The sequence below is a fragment of the Canis lupus genome, chromosome 3 (genome assembly GCF_003254725.2).
Source record: "Canis lupus dingo isolate Sandy chromosome 3, ASM325472v2, whole genome shotgun sequence".
Classification (NCBI taxonomy): Eukaryota; Metazoa; Chordata; class Mammalia; order Carnivora; family Canidae; genus Canis; species Canis lupus.
Genome location: NC_064245.1, coordinates 42,642,395 through 42,661,553, shown reverse-complemented (window position 1 = coordinate 42,661,553; position 19,159 = coordinate 42,642,395). Strand labels below are relative to the sequence as shown.

The following is a 19,159-nucleotide window of genomic DNA, read 5'->3' as shown; positions in this document are numbered from 1 at the left end:
AATTTTAAAATATACTTTAAGTAACTATAAGTATAAAAATTGTATAGGAAACTTAGAAATAGGTAATAACTATAAAAACATCTGACCAAGATAAAGAAGAGAAATGAAAATCTTTGATTTAATGACAAAAAACATAACCTAAATATATGACTAATATACCTGCATATGTGAGAGATTTATTTACCATTCAGGAAGTGGGTTGAAATTCCTCTCACATATTCAAAAGTATTGTTATATAATCACTTCGTTGTCTATGTAGCAATGTGATTTTGAGTTGAATCATGAATGCCAGAACTGTAATTGTACCCTGTTTAGTAACTGTGGACTGAAAGGAAGTGCATAAGCAATACCACAGTTGACAAATAAATAATGTAAATTCTCTTGTAGCTCATCACAAAACTGCTATTCTCAGAGTTAAAAATCTTTAAAGTCCCTGGAAAGCCACACTTAAAAGTTCTTTGCATTCAATGTAGAAAATATTTGTCTTTAGCACACACACCTACATACGTGTTTAATGCAACACTAGATATGGCATAAAAAGAAAATTCACAATAACCATTTTTAGAAAGAGTTTTGATTTTGGAACAATTCAGAATTAGTGATTAATGAAGTTAATTAACAACATGGTATATATTCATAAACTACTTTCAATTACACTAAAAATCATCATCTTTCTTAAATCACAGAGATAGCCATCCATAGGAATACATAGTAGAAATGAGATATATTTTTCACTATTACAACAAAATTGTAAAATACCTAGGAATAAATAAAATGAAAACACAAAAAAATGTACTTGAAGAAAACAATAAAATGCTAATGAAGGACATCAAGGAAGACCTGAACTAATGTTCTAGGATGCCAAGACTATATTTTAAAGATGGCAATTCTCCACAAATTTGCAGCCTCCAACTAAAATTCTAATAGAATTTTTTTGAATTAATGGACTTCATTTTTTAGAGAAATTTATGACTACAGAAAAATCGAGTAGAAAGTAGAGGGTTCCCATACATTCCTTTCTCCTGCCCTCCATTTCCTAGTATTACCATCTTTCATGGATATGGTATACTTATTACAAATGATGAACCAATATTGATACATCATTATTAACTGAAGTCCACAGTTTACATTGACTTTTTATGTTGTACAGTTTATTTTTGTTTTGGTGTTCATGAATTCATAATATAATGTATAATGTCCATCAGTACATTATCACATAGAATAGTTTCACTACCCTAAAAATCCCCTGTGCCCCACAGGAATTTTTAAAACAGGAACCCAATGACCTGATTCTAAAATCATCTGAAAGAAAAAAAAAATGCATGAAAACCAATAAGGATTTTTTGACAAGAACAATAAGAGATGTTGTTTTATCAAATATTAAAACATAATAAAAAGTCATAGAAGTTGAAATAGTGGTGTATAAATGCAAAAATATGTATGTAGATTAATGGGACACAAGATAAATCCCAAAATTAAGCATATATTTATGGAAATATAGATAGCTATTTCAAATTAGTGATTAAAAGCATTTAATAAAAATACAAAATTAGTTCTTATATCATACCCAATAATACCCACGTTTAAAAGCCCAAACATAACAATATTATAAATAAAAATATAGAATATAAGACAATATCTTGATAACTTTGTAGGTAAGAAAATCCATTAGCTCACTCAGGGATTGATTGAAAATTGGGAGAGGATTGAATAATAATTTTTATTATAAATCTCTGTATCACTTTCAGAATTAAATAGTACATAGAAAAAGAAAAAACAATGAGGTTTCTTTTGTGACTATCTTCTCTGATCAGGAAAAAAATGTACTTACCTTACACAACTTTTCCAAACAATGGTGGTGTCATAAAAATCTTTAATTTGTGCATACTGTAAAAGAAAATTGTCAGTTCATATTTAAAATGAAGTTCATATTCCTAACAGGGAGCCATGTAAAACACTAAAATATAATCTTATGGAAAACAGGATTAAGAAGGTGTTCTCAAAAGTCTTGCCTTGGCAATTACTCACTAGAAATAATTTCCTTGATTCTTATATTTTTGCAAATGTATTCTCAACTCAAAAAAAGTGGTGTCTCTTAATGGTTTCATTGTGGAGCAAAAAGCCCAGTCACTGATTGACCGGTGGACACTGGTTCTTCTCATCACAGCACAGGATCACGCTGACCATAAAACTTATTGCTCAAACCAGGACTTTTTTTGACAGTGAAAGGGAGCCCTTCAATAATTACACCCAGGCAGCAAGCATCAACTCGCACTGTCCTGGGAACACGAAGATGAATGACCAACTATGGGGAAAGCTTGTGACGTTCTGTCCCTTTCCTACCTCTTTATACTTGTTCTCCACCAGTGCTTCCTCGGGTGATAGGAATTCCACACTACTAGTTTCTAAATTATGCCATTATTCCATACCTTCAATGTGTTGCATATTCAAAGCCCTCTGAAGAATTCAGTAATTACTATTGAGTAATTCAGAAACTCCTACTGTGCTTTTAAATGCATGCTCAGATGGTTAACTCTTTGGAAGGACCTCCAGGGTCATCCTCTTCCTGTATCAAGAGCGAGTCACTGAGCATCTACACTGCTCTACTTTGCAGGGCTACTCAAGGTAGACATCACATTTATGTTCTGGAAGCTTAGAATCTGGGATAACTCTGGATCTTGAAATGCTTCTACTACTATGATTGTTTCACTGTATAACATCTACCTTGCCATGCTTTATAGAACTACCAAGGTTTGGGGACCCTGGGTCGCTCAGCTGGTTAAGTGCTCCACATTCAGTCTAGAGTCTGCTTGGGATTCTCTCCCTTTCCCTCTACCCTTCTCTGCCTCCTTTGTGTGTGCATGCTCTGTTTCTCTCTCTCTCAAATAAATTTTTAAAAACTTAAAAAAAAAAAAAAAGAACCATCAAGTTTCTGTAAAGACAAATATTTCAGCAGACTTCTGTGTCTGGCAACATCCTGACCCTCCTTTGGAAAAATTAGCCTTCCCTCACTGCATATGGTCACGGTAAGGATATTAATTAACTACTGCTGGGACTCCTGGGTGACTCTGAGGTTGAGTGTCTGCCTTTGGCTCAGGTTGTGATCCCGGAATCCTGGGATCGAGTCCCACATTGGGCTCCCTGCAGGGAGCCTGCTGCTTCTCCTCTGCCTATGTCTCTGCCTCTCTGTCTGTGTGTCTCTCATGAATAAATAAAATCTAAAAAAAAAAAAAAATTAACTACTGCTAAATAACAAACCATGCCCAAACCTAGAGATTTAAAATGTGCACTGATTTGGTTGATGGTTCTGCAAGTTGGGTGGGAAGTTCTGTGGATATGGGCTGGCCAGGCTGATGCTGGAGGCTTACCTATGCATCTATAGTCAGTTGGAGGGGTCACTGGAGGCTCGCTCTTTGTGGTGGTCTTAGGATGTGTCCAAACATTCTTTCATGTTCTCCCTTTCAAAAGGTGAAATCTAATTCTCCTTCCCTTGAATATGGGCCAAACATATTGACTCATTGCTAACAAGCAGAATGTGGCAGGGCAGCAAAGGTAGAAGACTTCTGAGGCTAGGTCCTCAAAGGCACTGCCACTTCCAGCTTGCCCTCCTCGATTGCTTGCTCTGAGGTGGGGAGGGGCAGGGGGGATCCATTTTGTTGCCTCTGGAGAGAGGCCCTGCTGGGGGGTAACTGACGCCTCCAGCCAATAAGCAATACCAAGTTACCAGCCATGAGGAGGGAGTCACCTTGGAAGTGAATCTTCCAGCCTCAGAAGATTACTGGCTTAGCTTACACCTTATCTGAAACCTTAAGCCAGGACCTCCCATCTAAGGTGCAACTGGATTCCTGACTTCAGAATCAACAGCCATTGTTGTTTTAAGCCGCTAGTTTGGGAAATAATCTGATTCATGGTAGTAGATAGTAAATACACTGGCTAAGATGACCTCAGCTAGGACAACTCGCTTCCACTCCATACTTCTCATCCTCCATCATGCTAGCCAGGCTTCCAAGAAAGGGAGCAGAAGCTCCTGAGACCATTGAGCCTAGCTTCAGAAATGGCCTGCCACCTACTCTTGCCTAAAGCAGGTCTACTGGGCCAGCTCAGGTTCAAAGGTGGAGACATAAACACCTGCCCCTGGATGGAACATCCTGCAAAGTCACATTAGTCAAAGGGGTAGGGAAACATTTGGCTGGTTCAGTCTGTAGAGCATGGGCTCTTGATCTTGCAATCATGAGTTCAAGTCCCATATTGGGCACAGAGCCTACTTAAGAAGGAGGGGGCATGGATAACAAGAGGGAGATAATTAAGAGGAGTGGGTTAACCAAGGCCACTTTGGCAAACAGCTACCACAACAAAATGGTCCCTTGACTGAAAGAAGGAAGGTCAACTGCTCCCCGCCCCAGGAATCTTGACTGACTGACTCAAGAGGAAGAAGAAATGGTTTCATCCCAACAATGAGCAATGTGAAATGGCAGCGCTTTAGTTCCTGATGTCGAGATTTCTTGAGTTTGTCTACGTCCTCTCTTGCCCTGTGTCTCCTTCCTCAGATTTTCCTTTTGGAAACTACCATAGTACTTTCCAATAAGCACCCTCCTTTCCTACTATAATCAGCCAGAGTTTGTTTCTATTGCTGACCCCCGGAGAACGCAGCCAGAGGGTTCTTGGCAGCACTCAGCACAGGCCTGCATGGTCTGCTTAGGAAGTAAGTGTCCCTTGCCAAAGCAGGAACCAGAAGATGCCATAAACAGTACCGTGAGATCCCTCAGATGATGACTAGCATGCAGAAAACCCTTTGAAAAAGTCCTTAAACATCCTTAAGGACAAATGTAATACAAATGCAAAGCAGCAGCAATAAACACTGTAGAAACCACTCTGGAATGTGATTTTTCCGTAAGGGCTGAATTGTTTAGCAGCATTTCCATGTGGCAGTGCTGCTTTATGCCAGGCCTCTCACGTGCCAGGAGAGGCCAAAGTGCTTGGCAATTGGACCAAATATTCATATTCAGGCTAGGAAGGCAACTGTCTCATGGCTCCTGCCTCCCGTTGACATATGGCAGCTGCAGGCCCCGGTTCTATTAGCTCATCTATTGTACTATAGTTTTACAATCACTCTGGGCATGAAATACTTAATGATTTCCACTGACGGCTGGTCATGTTTCCTTACTAATTCCCTACACCAATCGGGGATGACAGAAGGTATCAACTCCCTCCTCGGGTATTTAAACTGTGAATAGTCATCTATATGCAGAAAGTGTGCCCACAAACTTTTGAGAACTTTGCTTACACAGAGCCCAGAGACAAATGCTGCAGAATCAGACGCAGAAGCAAATGCTGCAGGATCCGATGACATTAGGCAGCTTCTAAAAGAAACTCATTAGCGTTTTGAGTTTTGGGTCTTTTTTTCCTTTTTTTTTTTTTTTTTTTTGTTTTGTTTTGTTTTGTTCTGTTTTGTTTTGTTTTTAGGTTGAAGTTCTAGCAGTTGTCAATCAGGGACTGGCTTGGCACTTGCAGCAGAGACAGTATGTCAGAGTGGTTAGAAGTACCGCCTTTTAGTCTGAAAACTGTGAGTTTCAATTTCACTCCACTCTTACTATCTGAGTGACCTTGGGCAAGTTACTTAATCCTTCTGGGCCTCGGCTTCCCCTTTGGAGTGATTGTGACAAAAATAGAAACTATCTCATAGGGTTCTTTTGAGAATTAAATGTAACAACAAATGTGGTATGCTTAGTCCAGAGCTTACAACACGGGGCACTGAATAAATGCTAATCATTCCTGCTTTTTTATTATTACTAGTACTACTAATAATAGCAATAAATGAACATGCTAGCAGCTTCCAGGGCTGGAATAGCAAGACCCAGGGACGTCTGACTCACCAAATCGAAGCAGCAGAGCTAATGCTGGTGCAGGAGGGATTGGCATCAGTCCCAGGGGCAGGAATCTGGGAAAATAGGGCAAAATGTTGTGTCTCAGTGTCTAAGTTCATCATCACCTGCAGTCAGCATCTCACCTTCATACTCCATCGGGGTTAGATCAGCAGAATCAGAGGCAGACCTCGAGAGATGGAAGGTGAGAATACATCTAGGTTTCAGGACTGGGCTTCAGACTCAGCAGAGAACAAAAGCAGGTGCCTGGGTGGGAGCAAGAAACAAGACAGCTGGGAAGGGCCACAGACTGATGCTCATGGAGCACCAGGTCTCTGGTCATCCTGCATGAACTGGAGCAGCAATTCCTCTTCAAACCCATCCAATCAGCAGAAGGCAGTGAGCTTGCAAGGAGCTGCCAAGATCGGCTCTCCAGCAGACTGAAGGCAGCACTGGAATGTGAGCTGTTCTTGATTGTAGGGATAAGGTCATCTTCCTGGACTAAAGGAAAGAATGAGATCAGCAATGTTAGGGAAATCACAGAGCCCACTGGGATGGCACATTGCAGCAACTGCAGAGTGCTCTAGCAGGGAGCAGGCTGATCATCTGAAACAGGAGGAGTCACGGGCTCTGTCAAATCTCCAGCTCTGCAGCAGACAGAGCCAAAGGGTCCCAACCTCAGAGTCATCCTCAACAGAATCCTTTTGGATCTTGCCATGTACAGTGGTTCTCAGGGGGTATCAGAATCTGCACTTGAGCAAGATAGCCTTGGGATTCAAATGCACATTTCCATTCAAGAAGTTCTGCTAGGATTCCCTTATCAACTGGTAGAATTTAGCATGTGAGTTCAAACCTATTTTTGAACTCACTCCATTTTTGCTTTGAAAACAGACTGAAGTTGAAAGGTGCGGAAGGCATGAAGCATATCCCACATTTCAGAAATGATAAGCTTCTTACTGATCTGCCAGGGACTTTTGGCTCATAAGAATGTTCCCATGTAGCCAAAAGTAAGAGGGTCCTGGGCCAAGTGGAGATGGAGGTTTGGGGGGAAGCCAGTTAAGATATATGGGGAGTGGAACAGAAATTTGGAGCATGAGCACAGTAAGAATTAAGACTCTCCATCTGAAATTTTTAAGAGAGAGAGACAGAGACAGAGACTCTCCATGTGACCTGCTATGATTTCCTTCATTGTTTGATCATCTTGATTACTTGTTCTACTTCATCATTTGTAGGTTTGAGAAGATTGCACTCACTCAGCCATGCTAAGGTATACCAAGGAAAGGTGATTTTCTCTGGGTCGGAATTGTTCAGTGGGAGCTGTCGCAGGCACCAGGAACTGGTGACCAGGGAAGTTAGAGAGTGGGAATAGGAGAAAAGTAAAAGTGTGGGGGACCCTCCCACTTGTAGGCTTTCTTTCTTCAAAACTGTGTGTGGGGCAGCCTGGGTGGCTCAGCGGTTTAGCACTGCCTCCAGCCCAGGGCCTGATCCTAGAGACACTGGATCGAGTCCCACATCAGGCTCCCTACATGGAGCCTCCTTCTCCTTCTGCCTATGTCTCTGCCTCTCTCTGTGTGTGTCTCTCTCATGAATAAATAAATAAAATCTTTAAAAAAAAAAAAAACCTGTGTGTGTATGCCTTTGTGTAGGCATGAATTTCATGAAGGTGCTTTGTCAGCAGTTAAAATATTTGCTGTCTGTGGCTTCCTTTGAGAATCCTCTAAAGGGAATGAACCCTTTCTCCCTATCTCCCCACCTGTCAAATATAGAGACATACATATGCTCAAAGCTTGGCATACAGTTTAAGGGGGTTATGGAACTCCTATATCTTGTGGACCTCAAATTAAGAACCCACACCTGGCACCTTCCATACATTTTTATTTTTTCCTTGGATCTATAACTTAAGACCTTCACCAAACCATTGACTAAATAAATAAGATGATAACCGGGTTGCTTCCCATTGGTGGGGATCAATGAGAACTAACGCATCTTTGAAAGAATGAATGGTCTTACACCAGATGTGCTATTTAAGCTGGAAATAACCAGGGAGCTCATAATAAACACTAGTGACCAGGTCAAAGGCTGTGATTCAATTGATCTGAGTGGAGTCCAAGCACCCACGTTTTTTTTTAAGATTTTATTTATTCCAGAGAGAGAGACAGAGAGTACTCGGAGGGAGGAGCAGAGGGAGAGGGACAAGCAGACTCTAAGTCCAGCAGGAGCCAAATACAGGGCTCAACCTGGGGCTCAATTCCAGGACCCTGAGATCATGACCTGAGCCAAAACCAAGAGCCAGACACCTCATCAACTGAGCCATCCAGATGCCCCCTTCCCACAAGTATTTGTATTTCTTTAAAGCTCTCTAGGTGATTCTAAAGTGCATCCTGAGTTTAGAATCACTGATCTAGGGGGCTTTTGTCCGGAACTGAGTCTGGGGTAAGCAGTGATCACTACTCTGCTCTCCCCTGTCCCTCTCAGCTGCTTCGGTGTACAGGAAGCAGGTGTGCCCAAACCTGGGCAGTATGAGATGAATGTCTTCTATTCATATCCTTTCTCTCGGATACAATCCTGTTTCTGTCCTAAGCACAAAACCTGGAACATATGTACACACACACACACACACACACACACACACATATAAAATCCAAGGTTAAGAAACACCTGCCAAGAAACTGTGAATCTTCACCTCTGTCATCCCTCCTCCATCAATGACAAAGGTCTTTCACAAACAGGGTGGGGACATTGCCTCTGACCTCACTCACAGAGCCTTTCACCACTTGTGGGTGTGAAAACTCAGGTGAGCCACTTGGTGTTTAGTAAACATAAGTATCTCCAAGCTACTTGCCTGGAAGTCAACCTCTGATCCATGTGTGCATATCATTTTCATATACATTTGAAGGGGTGGATTTTTCCAGTCAACTCATAAAGTAAGTTACATCTTTGAAAATCACTAAGCAGCAAATTTAAAGCTTGTGGGTATTGGCAACAAATGTGATGAATTACCTAATTGGCAGTCTTGAAGCTCCACTTGGAAACATTCATTACTTCAAATGGCTTTACAACACACTCTTCATTTTTGGTTTTCAAGGATAGAGAGATACATGGTTGCCACACCTTGGTGGCTGGTTAGTGTCTGGCTTGTCCTCTAGAAGGTATGTATCAGCCACTGTTTGGTTGCAGAATCTGTAGAAACAGTGCCTCAGCAAATAAGGTTTCCTTCAAGGAAACATTAATCTCACACCCCAACCCACCATGTCCGATTTTAAAAAACTTCTGACACTAGGGCCACCTGGGTGGCTCAGTGGGTTGAGCATCTGACTCTTGATTTCAGCCCAGGTTACAACCTCAGGATCTCAGGATCATGATATCAAGCACCACATTGGGCTCTGTGCTGAGCTTTTAGCCTGCTTAATATCCCCCCTCACTCTCTTCCTGCCCTTCTTCCTCTTTGAAAAAACCTGACCCCAACTCAAAATTTGTGATAATCAATTAACTTTCTTTATTAACAATAATTGGACTACCTCTCTCCATGCTAGCCTAAGTGCAATGAATATATGAAATGGATTATTTCAAATCTGCTAATGAGACTCAAAGTATATTGGGCCCAATGCAACTGAGAGTTCTTCATTGTTTCCCAAAGTAATCCATGATGGTGTGGCTTGAGGTACAAAATCAAGGTTGTAAGCTGGTCTCATTATTCCATTGAAAAGCAGTGTCCTGTGATGCTCAGGTTTGTGAGAGCAATTAGACACTACAATTTGAGCACACAGCTTGGATTACTACCTGGGATCCTTATTCCATATATTTGTGGGAAATGGCCTAGTTGAGAACATGTTTAAAACACATACAAGGGCACCTGGGTGGCCCAGTTGGTTGAGCATCTGCCTCCAGCTAAGGTCATGATCCCAGGGTCCTGGAATAGAGTCCTGCATCAAGCTCCCTGCTCCATGGGGGTCTGTCTGCTTCTCCATCTGCCCCTCTCCCCTGCTTGTGTTCTCTCTCTCTCTCTCTCTCTCATGCTCTCTCTCATTCTCTCAAATAAATAAATAATAATTTATATATTATATAATAATAAAATATTTTTTAAATAAAAAAATAAAACACACACAAATCCAGTCATTCAAAATTCTAAAATTCTTCACAGGGCACAAGTGACATTTGAAGCTCCCTCTAAAGATTACAATTACAAATGTGATTTTATTTATTTTTTATTTATTTTTTTAAGATTTCCTTTTTTAATTTTTTTTATTCATAGAGATGCAGAGAGAGAGAGAGAGAGAGACAGAGACAGAGACAGAGACGCAGGCTCCATGCAGAGAGCCTGACGTGGGACTCGATCCAGGGTCTCCGGGATCATGCCCCGGGCTGCAGGCAGCACTAAACCGCTGCGCCACTGGGGCTGCCCACAAATGTGATTTTATTCTGAGCTAATAAAACATACTTCTCAGCATCTTAACGGGACCTTTTTTCTTTCCCCTAGAAGCAAGAAATGACAGAAATGAAATCATTGGCTACTGTTGCATGAAATAAGGTAGTTCACAGAGAACACCTACATGTTCTCCCTGGATCTTAATTGTGACTAGACCAACTTTGAGGAAACTGAAGCTTAAGAAATGCAAATAGCTTGTCCATGGTCATGCCTTCAGGAAGCAGCAGAGCCAGGGCTCAGAAGCAGGCTTTTCATACTCAAACCCTGTCTCCACCACCATCATCTTATGAACAACGAGGGCCCCGACTCACTGGACGCCTATTGTATACTAGGCACCTCAAGGAATGCTCCATTTAACACAAGAAATGCACAGACAGCAAAGAAGGCATTTAACATGTAAAGCCCAGAGAACTTAGTCCCTTCCTCAATTTTACTGAGGAAGTGCTAGTAGTAATAGTAGTAGTAGTAGTAAGCTTTGCCCCTGTGGCCTTCACAATGAGGCAGAAAATCTGCATTCCACGTGCCTCTGAACATCCATCACATAATATGCCCCACTCAGCAGCTTGTAGCCCTGGAGCCAATGCCAAAGGCCAAGGGGTCTAGCCATCTTGACTGTGATGTGGGGAGCTGGAAGTCTTCCCTGCCTTGCCTGATACTGTGCTCCCTTGTAACCTAAGTGGTCCAAAGGACACAGAGAAGTTGACACTTGGAATACATGAAAGGATTTATCATGTTTATACTGTTATGCTTTAGTTACCCCGTTTGCCTGGGATCTACTTGACCCTTGAAAAAAACCTGAGAGGGCTTCATGAGCCTTGGAATCTAACAGATGGAGAGAGTCCACTGAGTGCGGAGGTGCAGGAGCAGGTACAAGCAATAGTCTTCCGATACGCTAGCAGAAGCCAATATGAAAATGTACAGGAGGAAAGAAAAGTCCCATTTATGTCAAAATAGCATATTGAATAAACTGCACTAGAAATCTGCAAGACCCACATGAAGAAAAAGATAAAATTTTATTGAAGAACACATAAGCTCTTGGATGTGAAAACTTAATATTTATAATTCTAATTCTCTACAACTTAACTGATAAATTCAAACTTTTTCCAACATTATTCCAATTAAATATCTAGATTTTTTTATGGAAACCTGAAAAGTTAGTCTTACATATCTTCAGAAAGATAAAATACATAAAAATAGCCAAAGTAAAATGTGAAGAGAATAGAAATGAGGTATTATGTGCTCCACTAATAATAAAAAATTACTCTAGAAAAACCTAAAATGAACAAAAACGTTTTGATGCAGGGACAATGGGTCAGTACAAGGGAGAGTAATTAAAAAAAAAAAAAAGACCGATGGATTTATGTCAATTCATTATGTGATAAAATGAATATTCCATATAGTGGGAAAAGGAAATAATAAATTACAATAAATTATGTTGGAGGAATTAGCTATCTCTTTGGGGAGAAATGAATACTTTTCTTTACAACATACTCAGATTTAAGGAGCTTAAGGTAAAATAATTAACAAAAGGAGAAAATATAGGTAAAGTTTTCATAATCATGGTAAAGGGAGAACCTTCAAAAAAAAAAAAAAGCAAGAAAGATGAACTGCCATTTTGTAGAACAGAATAGAATGAAAATATGTTCACTCTCACTCATATTCATAAAAAGGTACATTTAAGCCCCAATGAAATACCACTTTCCACCCAACTGATTGGCAAAAATTTTAGGCTTTTTTTATCCAATGTTGGCAAGATAAAAAGTGATTCCATGCACTGATGATGAGGGTACAATCTTTTGGGAGGGTAGTTTGGCAATATCTACTTAAATTTAAAATGACATGTCCTTTGACCCAGCAATAACACTGTCGGGTTTCTACCTTAGGGGAAATAATTACGCAGAGACTTACAGAAGGGTGTGTGCAAAATTACTATTAAGAGTTCCAAAGCAAAGGGAACATAAATGCCTATTAGTGGGCTGTGATTATACAAACAATGGTGTAGTCACACCATGAAATCTTAGGTTATTCATAAAAACTCTGAGGCAGACCTTTACGTCCTGATTAAACAGGCTTCAACATAGTTGGAAATGAAGAAAACCCAGGTACAGAGCCCATAACTAGAGTATGATTTTATGTGCTTGTGCATACCTGTGTAAAACAAACATATAAAACTATATAAACGCACATATGCTTGCAAAAGTAAATACTAAGCTGGGAATAGTGACTATGGCTTCAGACCAGAGAGGAAAGGTCTGAATGGGATCAAAACAGGAGCATGGAACTCTACTCCACTCACATGCTTTCTGCTGGAGTCCACTGGAAAACAGTTTTGATTCATAAAGTGATGTTTTTAGAGTTTTTATCATTTACAGTGTAATAACGCTTTATAATTTACACTGGTAATTTTATTTTTGAAATCAATTAGAAATCCTCATAAGCCCCCAAATATTTGCAAGAAGGTGTCTTATGAAATCCATACGTGGCATTTTGTTAAGAGCAGACCCCTGTGGGGTAAAAGGATAGTTGTAAAGGACAACTAGATAGAACAGATGATGTTTGGTCACAGATGAGCTCTTCCTATCGATTCTGCATTCAATATGGATCTAACTATGTTTATTTAAGATCCTTAATTGTTACTTATCTTACTTGTCTTGGTTTTATGTTTGCCTGTTCAGTTTCAGTAATGGAACTATAATCTACCATCAGTTCATTTGCAGGAAACACCTCCTTTCTCTGCTCATTTCTATCGCTATCACCATTCAACTACATTACCTATGCAAGAACCCTGCAGGAAGAAGGCAGGACCTTTCTGCTATTCAAAATAATTTATCTGTAGCAAAAAGTTCAGTGTTCCTTAAAAAAAAAAAAAAAGATTTTATTTATTTATTTAATAGAGAAAGTGAGAGCACAAGCTGGGGGAGCAGCAGAGGGAGAGGGAGAAACAGGCTCCCCACTGAGCAGGGAATCCAATTCAGGGCTAGATCCATCCCAGGATCCCGGGATCCCAGGATCCCAGAATCATGACCTGAGCTGAAGGCAGATGCTTAACCAACCGAGCCACCCAGGTGCCCCAAGTCTGGTGTTCTTACGGGAACTTCTTTCTCTCCACAAATGGGAGGATCAAACAAATTTGTCCATGGCATTTCCTTTATTGGTCATATTTTGGGCTTGTTTTGTTGTTGTTTCCTAGTCCTAGGTCAGTTGTCTATTTCCCCATATGCTTTCTCCCTTCAAACTTTCCTTCCAGAAAAAAACAAAAAAAGTTCATTTCAGTTATTTCCTCTCCAGCTGCCACCAATCATTTTTGGAAGAAGGTAGAGGATCACTTTAGGCTGGTGGAGAAACAGATACTGCAGCACAGTGCTAATCATTTCCAGGAGAGTATGGTAACATAGAGGGGAACCCCTCAACGTCAATATCATGCAAACTGTGCTGGTAGGGAACCCCACCTGGCAGTGGTGAACGACTCTTCTTTCCTCATATCAAAATAAGTTAATCATTTTTCCTTCTTCCTTTCTCTTCCATCCTTCTTCCCTTCCCTCCTTTCTCTTCTCCCCCTAACATGATACTGAAGAGTAATGTTACAAATGGAATGCCTTGGGTTTGACCTTGGCCCTGTCACTTAGTGACAATGGAAAGTGAACCAAGGCACTCCATTTTCTGAACTTTGGTTCCCTGTCTGTAAGCTTGAATCTCTATCCCAAAATGCCCCCTCACAGGAAATGTTTTAAGGTTAAAGGGATTACACATGTTGAGCCCCTATGTTGATATTCAGTGAATGTTCGGTAAGGTGAGGTCCTTACTTTTCCTAGAGATCTTTGCTTTGATCTTGATTTCCAACTCAGGTAGCACATGAGTTTCAAACATCAGCAAGCATATAGGTGCAGCCTCCAAATAAAAATCAAGGTATGAGTGAGCACAAATTAGAGTTACCATATAAAAACAGTGAGGCAAAAACAAGAGGAATGAGTCTACTCTTCAAAAAGATAAGGAATGTATGTTGGTACTTATGCAGCATTTTAATTACCTTTTTAAGATCTGAAGGATCAGGAAAAATGAATTCTAATGCTGGAAAATGAAGAGTCACACAGGAGAACACTTCTTTGCCAGTGTTTATAACTAAAACTCTGAAAATTAAAAAAAAGGGGGGAGGAGGAAGGAGGAAGAAAAGAAGAATAGCAAGTATCTGAGCACTGCCTTAGGAAGGGAAGTCAAAACTTAAAAAGCAAGCCACCTTGAGTTTCTGGAGGGTTTTCTTTTACCTCCCTACTTGGAACCAAGGATGACCCCACTGTAGAAGTATAAAGCAGCCATGGGCAGCAAAAATATCATAGGGCTCCCCTATCTTGTAGTCAGAGAACCAAGAACAAGGGTTCCTGCAAGCAGGAGACTATGGGGGAAAAATCACTGTTGCTATTTTGGAATAATTTCAAACTTCCAGAAAATCTGCAAAGATAGTCTAGCATTCTCATGCACCCCTTACTCACTTTACCCCATTGTTACCAACTTACATTATCACAATCTATTTTTTAAGACTCAGCAACTATTCATTGGTACAATTGTCATGTGTTATTGCATGTACATTACTATTCCACAATGCCAAACTTCATGTGGATTTACTAGTGTCCTTTTCTGTCCTGGGATACGATCCAAGGTACCATATTGCATTTAGTATCATGTCTGGGAGTTTCTCAGTCTTGTCTTGTCTTTACGGCCTTTAGAGTTTTGAGGAATGCTGATCAGATATTCTGTAGAATGTCCTTGACCTTGAGTTTCCCTGATCTTTTGCTCCTGCTTAGACTGGAGTTACGGGTTTGGGGGAAGAATATCAAAGGGAGGGATGTGCTGTTTTCATGACATCCTATAAGAGGACGATGTTACCAACGTAATGGTCACTGATAATGTCAATCTGGCTAATCTGTTTTCTGGGTTGGAAACAAATCACTAAGTCTGGTGCAAAGTCAAGGAGAGAAATTCACTTACTGGGAATTCAGCTATAAGGAGGATATGACTCTTCTCCATCTCTTTATTTATGTAATCATTTACTTGTATCAGTATGGATTCACCTAGATTTCTTTTTTTCTTTTTTCTCCCTTTTTTCTTCTGCCCGCCCCAAGAGTGGCTCTGGTCCTGGAGCTGCAGTGAGATGGTCATATTGGCATTACCTAAAACCTAAGCAGAAAATTTGCCTTGCTGGCTGGAGGAAATGGAAGAGACCCCTGAAGTTTAGGGGCATCCACACCTTTTTCTCTTTTCCTTACTGTTTTGCCTTGAGAGTGATCCCAGTTGTACAACTTGTCAAGATCTGTGGCTGAAACTTCTAGGGAAATAGCAAATTTCTATCCAGAGGATTGAAGAAAGGGGCCCCTGGAAGCCATAAAAAAAAAAAATGGGACAAATACTGGAGAGGAAAGAAATGGAGATGAGTATCCCTTAATTCTGTGTATGAACTGACAGAAGTCTTGGGCTCATTCTGAGCTCCTCACATGGATAAAAGATCCAGAGCCAAACAGCAAAGGATCTGAGAACTGAATTGACATTGGAGCCACTGCCCAGAGAATGTGAGTCTTCAACAGTCTGAACACACCCAAGTTCACTGTCCCTTAAATGAAAACAGTTGACATTCTCCAGAGGATTTTAATATAATGTAATATTCAAAGTGTCTAAGATATAATCTAAGATTTCTAAACATATGAAAAACTAGAAAGTGTGCCTGATTCTCAAAGGAGTAGTCAGATGTTAAGTTCAAAATTACCCAGGTATTATTTTTTTCAAAGATCTTTAAACAACTATTATCTTTTTGATCTTTAAACAACAAAGAGACAGACATTCCTTATGAATGGAAAGATAGATGTTCTCATCAGGGAAACAGAAACTATTCCTTTAAATGAGTATTTTAGAGCTGAAAAATAAAATATCTGAAATAAAAGTTCACTGGATGATCTGAATAATACAATGAAGGTGACAGAGCAAAGAGTCTGTGAATTTGCAAACAGATCAATAGAATTTACCCAATTTCTACATCAGAGAGAGGGGGGAAAAAGTGAAAAACTTAGAGTCACAAGTTCCTATGGGACAATATCAAAAAGATCTAATATTTGGGGATCCCTGGGTGGCTCAGTGGCTTAGCGCCTGCCTTCAGCCCAGGGCGTGATCCTGGAATTCCGGAATCACATCCCACATGGGCTCCCTGCATGGAGCCTACTTCTCCCTCTGCCTGTGTCTCTGCCTCTCTCTTTCTCTCTCTCTCTCTGTGTCTCTCATGAATAAATAAATAAAATCTTTAAAAAAATCTAATATTCATATTTAAGTCTCAAAAGGAGGGGAGAAAGAGATTGGTGTGAAAAAAATCTGAAGACATAATAACAGAAAACATAAATTTGGTGCAACACATAAACATAAACAGTTCTTGTGTGGCAAGAACTCCACACAAAATGAATTCAAAGAAAACCAAACCCATCCACATTATATTCAAATTTATGAAAACCAAAGATAAAAATATTGAAAGCAAACAGAAAAAATAACCTGTTACATATATAGGAACAACAATTTGAAGGATGGCTTGGTTTCTCACTAGAAACCAAAGTTCTCCTAAGACAATGAAACATGTCAAGTGCAAAGAGAAAAGAACCTTCCACTCAGGATTCTATATGCAGCACACATGTCTTTTAGTAATGAAGAAGAAAACTAAAAGAATTCCTTGTAGCAGGCCTTCTCCAAAACAAATGCTAAAGAAAATTCTTCAACCTAGAATGTTCCCACGGGAACTTAGAACTTCAGAATAAAGGGGTGCCTGGGTGGCTCAGTCGGCTAAGTGTCTGCCTTTGGCTCAGATCATGATCCCAGGGTCCTGGGACCAACCCCCACATCGGGCATCCTGCTCAATGGGGAGTCTGCTTCTCCCTCTCCCTCTGCCCCTCTGTCTGCTAGTGCTTCCTCTCTAGCTCTCTCTCATGAATAAATAAAATCTTTAAGAAAAAAAAAGAAAGAACTTCAGAATAAAGAAAGAGCAAAACTGAAACAGAGGCACAAATCAAGCAAATAATAACATGATACACCTGACACCAACTATATCAGAGATTACATTGTATGTGGTGGTCTAAACACACAAATTAAATGATGAAGATTGTCAGATTAGATTCTTTATTTTTTAATATGGTATATGCTGCCATATTAATGCTAGCGGAACTTGGATACTCATAAAAATGTATGCACAATAAAAATGGGATTTTATCTGTGAATGAAGTGGGTCACCATATAATTATCAGGTGCTTAGTCGCAGAATAGTTTTTGTTTTAATATCCTCCTTTTTCAAGGTTTGGCTGAGAGAGCTCTGCTCTATAGCAAATATGGCCAGGCCCACTTAAGCCAGTCGAACGGCTCTAGATTGACCACATAACAGCCATTTGCTACAGAGCTATGATTTTGTTTAGCCCCCAGAGAAAAATCACCGATCTGAGCGAACTGTAGGTCTCCTTTCTTTTTGCCCATTAATGACCTATGGGTGCACAGATTGAGTCAGTTTGCGCCAACACCATATAAGAAGTCTATTTGGGGGCATGTAGGAAATATATTTTCTTTCTGAGAGGAGAGAGGAAGAAAAGAAAAAAAAATCACTTTTTTTTTTTCCTTTGGTGAGCATGGACTCCCTCTACTTTATTATTTAAATTCTATTTTGAGATAATTAGAGCTGGGCAGCCCCGGTGGCCCAGCGGTTTAGCGCCACCTTCAGCCTGGGGTGTGATCCTGGAGACCCTGGATCGAGTCCCATGTCAGGCTCCCTGCATGGAGCCTGCTTCTCCCTCTGCCTGTGTCTCTGCATCTGTGTGTGTCTGTGTGTGTGTGTGTGTGTATGTGTGTCTCATGAATAAATAAATAAAATCTTTTAAAAAAATGACTTTAAAAAAAGAGTAATTAGAGCTGTGGTAACCAATGCTACCAGGAAAGGAACTGAGTCTGGTAGTGGAGTCCAATGAACCAACCCTGACAGCACCTGCCATTGGACTTCCAGTTAAGTAAACAAGAAATACGCTTACTGTTTAAGCCAATGTTTGGCCGTACATTCTGCTACCTGTAGCAAAGAGAGCCTGATCTTTCTTAACACAGAATACCTACATATGTGCAATTCTGCCTTTTGGGCATAGTGAGGGGGGGCATTACCCTTTCTCATACACTTAATTTGGAAGGGGGCAGTGGAGATAGAGAAGAACATCTGCTTGGAGAGGATAAAGATATAGTAGAGTAAGAAACAGAGTACCATTCATTTATTGCAGAGCCAAATAATACTGTATAGGTTGGGATTCAATCAAGTCAAGGTTATCAAGTCAAGTGCTGATTGTGTCCTACAGTCTGTGTTAGGTAACAAAGGTACAGCAATGCAGACAGTGCACTCCAATGATAGTGATGAAAATTATCCAAGTAAGTACACAAGGTGAGGTCGCGTTATAAAGAAAAGTGGCCAAGTCATAGCACGTGGAGACTCTTCGAGATAAAGTGATGAGAAAATAAGAGCTATTTCAGAAACGTATGCAGATATTTGTGGCCCTTTCCACTTCCTTTCAGAAGTGATGAAGACACTTGGAGGTTGTAAAGCTTTAGTAAAGTTCCACGTTAGTAATTTAAACTAAAAGAAGGCAGTAAAGCAACCTTTCATTTGGGATCCTTAAAAAGGGGGGGAGGGGAAATAGCTACTTCATGAAAGGTTTTAAATCTCAATATGAGGGGTACCTGGGTGGCTCAGTGGTTGAGCATCTGCCTTTGGCTCCGGTCCCGATCCTGGGATCCTGGGATCTAGTCCCATATCTGGCTCGCCGCAGGGGGCCTACTTCTCCCTCTGCGTATGTCTCTGCCTCTCTCTGTATGTCTAATGGAT

At 40.4% G+C, this 19,159-nt stretch overlaps 1 long non-coding RNA gene across 23 annotated transcripts in view; it reads right to left on the bottom strand.

Annotated features, from left to right (window-relative positions):
- The window catches only part of LOC125754858 (uncharacterized), a 58,387-nt gene that overhangs the window by 38,066 nt on the left and 1,162 nt on the right, over positions 1-19,159 (bottom strand). For 15 of the 23 annotated variants that reach the window (XR_007409827.1, XR_007409817.1, XR_007409826.1 and 12 more), the window contains 4 exons: positions 19,015-19,150; positions 8,862-9,041; positions 5,874-6,362; positions 1,832-1,887 (listed from right to left, as the gene is read on the bottom strand). This is a non-coding gene — a long non-coding RNA (uncharacterized LOC125754858). Of the gene's footprint in view, positions 1-1,831; positions 1,888-5,873; positions 6,363-8,861; positions 9,042-14,090; positions 14,176-14,314; positions 14,415-15,270; positions 15,460-19,014; positions 19,151-19,159 lie in introns of all 23 variants that reach the window. The other 8 variants (XR_007409823.1, XR_007409829.1, XR_007409811.1 and 5 more) reach the window with 7 other exon arrangements.